The 8,092-nt window shown below is 48.7% G+C and overlaps 1 pseudogene; it reads left to right on the top strand.

The window, feature by feature from the left end:
- The first annotated feature begins 448 nt into the window (after positions 1-448).
- LOC123124257 (BTB/POZ and MATH domain-containing protein 2-like) lies at positions 449-2,403 on the top strand (annotated as a pseudogene).
- Positions 2,404-8,092: the final 5,689 nt, after the last annotated feature.

Raw genomic sequence — 8,092 nt, 5'->3', positions numbered from 1 at the left:
TTGCTGCCCGCCGCGGGCGTGCTAGCTAGCTAGCTAGTCGCCGTTGGCCGTGCATGCATGCTAGTGCTGCTGCCCCCCATGCGTGCTGGCTAGCCGTGTGCGACACCCGGACCACTCGCGCGGCGCACAGGCGAGCACCGGAGTGTGCGATGTGGAGTACCGGAGGCGGCGGAGGCGAGCTCGCGGGGCCGCGATCAAGCGGCGGGGCGCGCGAGAACGAGCGCGGAGGACGAGGTGAGCTGCGGGGTGGGCGCGGCACGCGGAGGAGCGTGGAGGACGGGTGAACTGCGGGCCGAAGTAGCCGAGCTCGCGCGGCGGGCGAGACGACGGAGGCGAGCTCGCGGGGCACGGGGACGGGGCAGCCGAGCGGGCGGGGCGCGCAGGTGAGGCGAGCTGCGGGCGAGACGGCGGAGGCGAGCTCGCGGGGCGCGGGGGCGAGGCAGCCGAGCTTGCCCCGGAGGCGAGCTCGCCCATCAGGTGTTCGACTGAATGCCGACGCGAAAATGCAAAAAACACGTCTGTCTTCCGTTGGGGCACGGGGCACCTGCCGATATAAATGAAAAAGCGGATGCGGACAGGCGGACGGGCAACCCGAACGGACAAAAACGGTTAAAATCGGTGTCTGTTTGGGTCGCCGTTGGGGTTGCTCTAATTTCTTGAAAAAAAGGTCAGTCAACCTGCGTCAAATAACCAAATTTCCCCAAACCCTCGTCCAAACCCTCGTTCCTCCATCTGGCGGCCGCCGCGCCTGTCGGCCCGCCGCTGCTCTCCAGCTCACCCTCGGAGGCAAAACCATCTCCCATCACCGCCGGCCTTAATCGAGATTTCCAACCCGCGCCGACCCCGGTCCTCCCAACTCCCACCATGGCAGCACCCGAGAGTTCAATCGCGATGGTGCCATCGAGGTGCACAGGAGAGACGCACACGGCGCGGGCCAAGGTTGCGTTCGAGATCGCTGGCTATAGCCGTCTCAAGGGCCTAGGTAGAGGCGAATGTCTCCGTTCTCCGGCATTCTCCATCGGCGGCTACGAATGGTGCATCTGCTACTACCCCGACGGCCAAGACGAGGCGAGTGAAGGTTACGTATCTGTCTTCCTCAAGCTCTTGACCAAGGACGCCGAGGTGAGGGCGACTCACAAGTGGATGCTTGTGAATCGGGTTAGGGACCGGTCGATTGTAGTGCTCTCCAGCGAAACGATTCACAACCGTAAAATGCGAGCAAAGGGCGTATGGAAGTTCATGAAGACGACCGCTGAAGTAGAGTCGGTGTACCTGCGGAGCGATTGTCTCTTATAGAGTGCGAAGTCAGTGTTATCAAGGAAACACTCAATATCCATGTGCCGCCCTCCGACCTCTTTGATAATCTTGCAACATTGCTACAGGGGAAGAAAGGAGCAGACGTGACTTTCAAGGTTCAAGGGGAGGTTTTTCCAGCTCACAAGAATTTGCTTGCGATGCGGTCGGCGGTCTTCGACGCAGAGTTCTACGGCCCTATGGGGTAACTATTGACGACATGCAGCTTGCTGTTTTCAAGGCATTTCTTCACTTCATCTACACCGATTCGTTGCCTTCCATGGATGATCTTGATGATGATGACAAAAGAGAAATGGTTAAGCACTTACTCGTGGCTGCAGATAAGTATGCGATGGAAAGGATGAAGAGGATATGTGAAGGGATGCTTTGCAAGTGTCTTGACGTTGAGACCGTGGCGACCATATTAGCTTTAGCTGACCAGCATAATTGCAGCAACCTCAAAGATGCTTGTATTGAATATATGCTCTCTTCAAATAGAATGGATGATGTGATCGCAAGCCAAGGTTATGGACACCTCAAAAGATCTTTTCCTGGTCTCTTTGTAGAGATGTTTGAAAGAACAGTTAAGTCCCGCAAAATTTAGTACGCCAACCTGGTCTGAGCTACTGCTTATCCTTCAGCTCTGAAAGATCTTTGGAGGCGAATGCCTTATGTTTGGTCGGAGAAGGAATCAAGTCTTGCTAAATTTAGCATGCCCAGCCTGGGTTAGCTTCTATCTAGTTACTTTTGACACATAGCGACATGAGATGAGGGTGCTATGTCTTTCAGTTTTCAGAGATCTTTTGGAGGAAGCAGTTGGTTCTATAAAATGTATGTCTCCAATGTATTGGTTGTCCTGTCTGATATAAGTATATATGAATCTATGGTAACTCACTAGTTAACCTTTTATGTTCTTACTTTAATTGTTGGATTATGTGAAGAATGATAAAACTTTAAATTCTTGGCTATAACTTTTGAGATAATCTGGCTTATGTGAAGAATGTTAAAACTTTGAGTTCTTGGCTATCACATTTATTATTATTTGGCATATGTGAAGAATGATAAAACTTTGAGTTCTTGGCTATCACTTTTGAGATAATCTGCTTTACCTGTATGAAATCACTAGTAGAAAATATGCCTTTAGTCCCGGTTCGCAAAGGCCATTAATCCCGGCTGTGCAACCGGGACTAAATATGCGCGACTAAAGGCTCCCCCCTTTAGTCGCGCCTCTTACGAACCGCGACTAAAGGCCCGTCCACGTGGGCGCCAGGAGTCCGTCGGGGCGGAGGACCTTTAGTCCCGGTTCTCGTGGCTAACCGGGACTAAAGGCCTCCTCCGCAAGTTTAGGGTTTTAGCCCCCCTAAACCTGGTTTCTTTTTAATTTATAGTGTTTTATTTTAATTTTGATGAAGTTTCAGTACACATATTCTACGCTACTATATACATGCATATGAAATTTCAAACAAGAAGAATTCAAGAGGAATATATAATATATATTCAATCTCGGGTGACCATATACAACTTCGAACAAGTTTCCATACACAATTAGGATGGATGACCATATACAACTTCGAACAAGTTTCAATCTCGGGTATGCATATAAATTTCTTCGTCCTCGGTATAGTGTTCTCCTTTAGGATTGATGACTTCCCTCATGAAAAATCCTGCTAATTCATCTTGCATTGGTCGGAAGCGAGCTTCTGGACTAAGCCTCCTCCGCAAGTTATCCGTCGCCTTCCGCACGCTATCCGATGCCTTCCGCTCAGAGGTGTGTCTCCGGATGTTCTCACAAACATAGTATCCACATAGATTGGTCCCCGGTGGCTGCTTATCCACATTAACTAACCTTCTAAAATCTAGCTCATGTTTGAATTCACCGACAATTTCTTCTGAGAACCGTCTCCAAACCCTACAGCGCAAAGAAAATTAAATGAACAAGGGAGTTATTAGTTACTTGATATTAGGAAATGAACGAAAGAGACCGATCGATATAGAGCTCAAATGATTGAAAATAATTACTTTTGCAGCATTTTTCTCATGTCGGCCCAACGCTTTGAATCCGAATCCATAGAGTCCATGATTAGAACTCTGGAGGTGTGAAGTTCAATATTTAGTAGAATCCAGTGGAACCCGCGGACACGTTACATGCACAGTCATGCATAACTCATCGATTAGACATACCATGCATGGAGTAAACAAAAGAGAATGGGCACAAGAGAGAAACACTCACCCAAAATGGTAAGGAAATAGAATATGACTTTTGAGTTGATGCTTTCTAAGAAACTTGTACAAGTCTTTCTCCACGTCTTCGGGATGATTTTGTAACACATGTCCATTAACGATATGTGGGTCAATGAACCCAACATCATGGATGTTTCTTATTTTGCATTCCCAAATCTTCAATCTGCATAATAGCGTACGCAACAATATAGTTAGGACAATATATATATATATATAGTGCAGGCAATGAAGAACGAGATGAGGTAGAAATAAATCACTTACAGAACGTAGCAACTCAGGATAGATTTGTCGAGCTCGCGCAGATTGAACAACTGGAACAATTCACTCATATGAACTTGTACAGAGTACCGTTTGGTGTGATGCTCCTCTGTAACATCCGCATAAACATATTCTTTGTCGGCCCATGTTATGAAATGCTTGTACCAACGTAGCAGATTTCGCATTTGTGGTGGTAGACTCTTTTCCCGCGCAGGCTCGACGAGAGGCCCATTCCGCACATATCGTAATGCTATCTCACATACTGGCGCATCCTCAAGGCCTAACGAGGCACGAAGAGTCAAACCCATCTCGGACGCTTGTTTCATGGCACTCGCTACAGTCAATCCAAGTGCTGCCGCAGCTGCTATGATCTCGGGGTCCTCTTCCGGACCGGCTTTCACTATGAGCAGGGGGATCGATTGTTTATTCTGCATCCCGAGCTGGTCAACTTGTTTCCCGCTTTTTTTACTTTCTTCTTTCTCCTCCTTCAATATTTTTGCTTGCCTACGAAGTTCATGTCCATAGTCGTCAGGCATATTCAGCTCGGCTTGGGACGGTGTCGTCAAAAAATCCTTAGCCCACTTCTTTTGCTTCTTAGTGAATACTTGCTTGGGCTCAGGCTCTTTTATCGCCTTCGTATCCGCCTTCCATTTCTCATAATGAGCAGACGCGGCCAATTTGGTTTCAGCTTCACTAAGTTCCCAGGGCCTTGGGAGGAGAGGCTTCAGTGATGGCTCCGGTACCCTTGTGGTCTTAGGTACATAAGGGTCCGGGTTAATAGTCCAGGAGCGGGTTTCCTTGCTGTCCGCCTGCTTCTGCTTCTTCGCCGGAGGTGGATTGGGGGGCGTCGTACCCGCCGGAGGAGGATTGGGGGGCGTTGTACCCGCCGGAGGAGGATTGGGGGGCGGCGGCTGCTTACCCGCCGGAGGTTGTGGATCGGGGGACGGCGTCGAATGGTGTGAAGGAGGTGTAGGTGAACCACCACGACCACCACCACCGCCACCACCACCACCACCACCACCATCGGAGGGGGGTGGACTTGTTAGCCTTGGCGCCTCGCCTGGAAACACTATGTACTTCTTTTTCCATAGAATGATCTGGCGCTTGACATCTCCAAGTCTTCTCTCCCCTTCGGGCGTAGCTTTGTCAATCTCCAGGTCCTCAAACTCTTGGACTATGTCTTCCACCGTGACACGAGCATAGCCATATGCAATGGGGTTGTTGTGGTGGAGTGCTCCAGGTGTACAGGGTAAAGCACTGCCGGTAGCTACCTTCGTGGAAACGTTCCCTACGGGATAATGCAGATCACATTCTTTCATCTCCTTTACATCATCCACGGGGTAGTGAGGCTCCGGTGCACGAATCTCGATCGTCGGTGCATTAGCACCAGGCGGGGCATCCGTGGAAGCCACGCTGCTTCTCCGCTGCTGGCTTCCGCGATCCGCTTCATGATCTTCATGCGGCCCTGCAGCCGATTTTTCTTTTACTAGTTCATGCACGGTCTGCTTCAACTCATGGAGTTCCGATGCAAACTTCGCCAAAAGATCTGCATCCCGGTCCGTCTTTCTCTTACGGCTTCTGTAACAGTACGGGTCATTGTCCTGGGAAAACCCTACTTTCCACGGAATTCTGCCTTTGCCTCGTACACGTCCTCCGTGTTCATCATTCCCGAGGGCTGTTGTCAGTGCGTCTTTCTCTCTGTTGAACTTGATCAAGCCCTCTTTAGCTTGGGTCATTGCGTCAATAAGGGCTTGGGTGGGAGCAAACTTTTTCTTCCGGTGAACACACACCCCTGTCTCCGGGTCTGGCGATCCCCCATGCCCGTACCACCAGCTTTTGGCCCTTGGGTCCCATCCCTCTGTACCTAGAGGGATTCCTCGCACCCTCAGGTCCTCCTCCATCTTCTGCCACTTAGGCTCCGAAAGGCGGTATCCTCCTGGCCCCATAATATGATGGAACTTTTTCTTACTCGCATTATCCTTATTTTTTCGATATTTCCTTGAAATGCTCCGATTTCTTTTGCCTCACAAATTCTAGCCAATCATCTTTCAGTTTCTCATGTTGTCCATTGAAATCCGGAGTCTTGCCCTTGTTGACATAGTCACGGGTTAAATTTTTCTTGAAGTTCCGGAATGCTTCGGCCATCTTCTGAAGAGCGAACTCTTTAACTAGCCTCCTCCTCTCACGTCCACCCGGAACCTCGTTACCGAATTCATCGACTTTGTTGTATTCCGGAGGTAGAATGAAATGTTCCATAAACTTTCTCCAGCAATCCTTTTTCGTTCTCTTGTCGACAAAACTGAAACCAAGACGTGCCTTCTTTGGCTCCTTCCATTCCTGGACGGTGATCGGGACGTTGTCTCTAACAACGACTCCGCATTGGTTGATAAACTTTGAGGTGTGCTGTAGGGGCTTGCCGGTTTCACTGACAAAATCAATGGTATATGTTTCTCCTGTTTTCATCGCCTTGGATTTGCCACGCTTTGTCGTACTCGATCCGGCCGAGGGCTAAAAAAAGAAAGAGAGTCGCGCGCGTTAATACATATGTATTCACATTTCAGTAAGTTTGTATCACGAGAGGCTCAATGTATATATATACCTCGCCGGAGGTGGTTGCTACTTGCAATTCGAGATCGTCGTTTGTTGACGGTTGACTTCCGTCGACAATGTCCGTTCCTTCACCTTCTTGATCATCGACAATGTCTGTTCCACCGTCAAGGTTCAGAAAAGAAGAGACTACATCCTCTTCTTGCTCATATTCTGAGCCCGACACATAAGGAATCTCGTTGTTTATGATGCCCATTAAATAACGTTCAGCCTCCGGATCCCTAAGCGGCTCGGCTCTATCGTCCGCCATATGTCACTCCTGCATGGAGTAAAAATTAATTAAGTATAAAGGAATTAAAAAATAAGATTAAGGGGACATAGAGGAGGAGCAGCGACGGTTGAATGATTAAGAGCTATTAAAAAATAAAATTGATGTTTTTTGGTCAAATTTATACAATTATTCCCAAATAAATTTCCTTTTCTTTTTCCTCTCTGCTCTCTCTTTCCTTTTCTTTTTCCTTTTCAGTTTTTTATTAAGCACTAATTTGCATAGAAGTTTTTGTTTGAGCACTGCCAAGTATTTTGTTTTTCCTTTTCTTTTTCCTTTTCTTTTTCCTCCGCCGCCGCTCAAATTTAATGATTTATACAATTATTCCCAAATAAATTTCCTTTTCTTTTTCCTTTTCTTTTTCCTCTCTGCTCTCTCTTTCCTTTTCTTTTTCCTTTTCAGTTTTTTTATTGAGCACTAATTTGCATAGAAGTTTTTGTTTGAGCACTGCCAAGTATTTTGTTTTTCCTTTTCTTTTTCCTCCGCCGCCGCTCAAATTTAATGATTTATACAATTATTCCCAAATAAATTTCCTTTTCTTTTTCCTTTTCTTTTTCCTCTCTGCTCTCTCTTTCCTTTTCTTTTTCCTTTTCAGTTTTTTATTGAGCACTAATTTGCATAGAAGTTTTTGTTTGAGCACTGCCAAGTATTTTGTTTTTCCTTTCCTTTTTCCTCCGCCGCCGCTCAAATTTAATGATTTATACAATTATTCCCAAATAAATTTCCTTTTCTTTTTCCTTTTCTTTTTCCTCTCTGCTCTCTCTTTCCTTTTCTTTTTCCTTTTCAGTTTTTTATTGAGCACTAATTTGCATAGAAGTTTTTGTTTGAGGAGGACGGCAGGCGGCGGCGGGCGGCGGAGGACGGTAGGCAGGCGGCGGCGGGCGGCGGAGGACGGCAAGGCGCGCATCCAGTACGCGGCGACGAGGAGGACGGCAGGCGGCGGCGGGCGAGAAGGCGGGTGAGAAGACGACGGCGGCGGTCCCCTCTTCTTCTAGGCACGCGAGGAGGACGGCAGGCGGCGGCGGGCACCTACCGGAGACGAGGGCGGCGCGGAGAAGACGAGGGCGGCGGCGCGGAGAAGACGAGGGCGGCGCCGCGGAGAAGACGAGGTCCTGGCCGGATGCGTTTGGTGGTTAGCGCGGAGAAGACGAGGGCCGCGGAGAATATATAGGGCAAGCCTTTAGTCCCGGTTGGGGACCCTTTAGTCGCGGTTGGTGTCCCCAACCGGGACTAAAGGGGTACCTTTAGTCGCGGTTGGTGTCCCCAACCGGGACTAAAGGGGTACCGTTAGTCGCGGTTGGTGTCACGACCCGCGACTAAAGGTTCTTTCGCGCCGTTTTCGTTCCCGCGCGGAAAGAGCCTTTAGTCGCGGTTCGTGTCACGAACCGCGACTAAAGGTCCTTTTTCAAATACTTTTCATTTTAA

Source organism: Triticum aestivum, chromosome 5D, assembly GCF_018294505.1.
Source record: "Triticum aestivum cultivar Chinese Spring chromosome 5D, IWGSC CS RefSeq v2.1, whole genome shotgun sequence".
Classification (NCBI taxonomy): domain Eukaryota; kingdom Viridiplantae; phylum Streptophyta; class Magnoliopsida; order Poales; family Poaceae; genus Triticum; species Triticum aestivum.
This window is presented reverse-complemented; position numbering and strand designations above follow the sequence as displayed.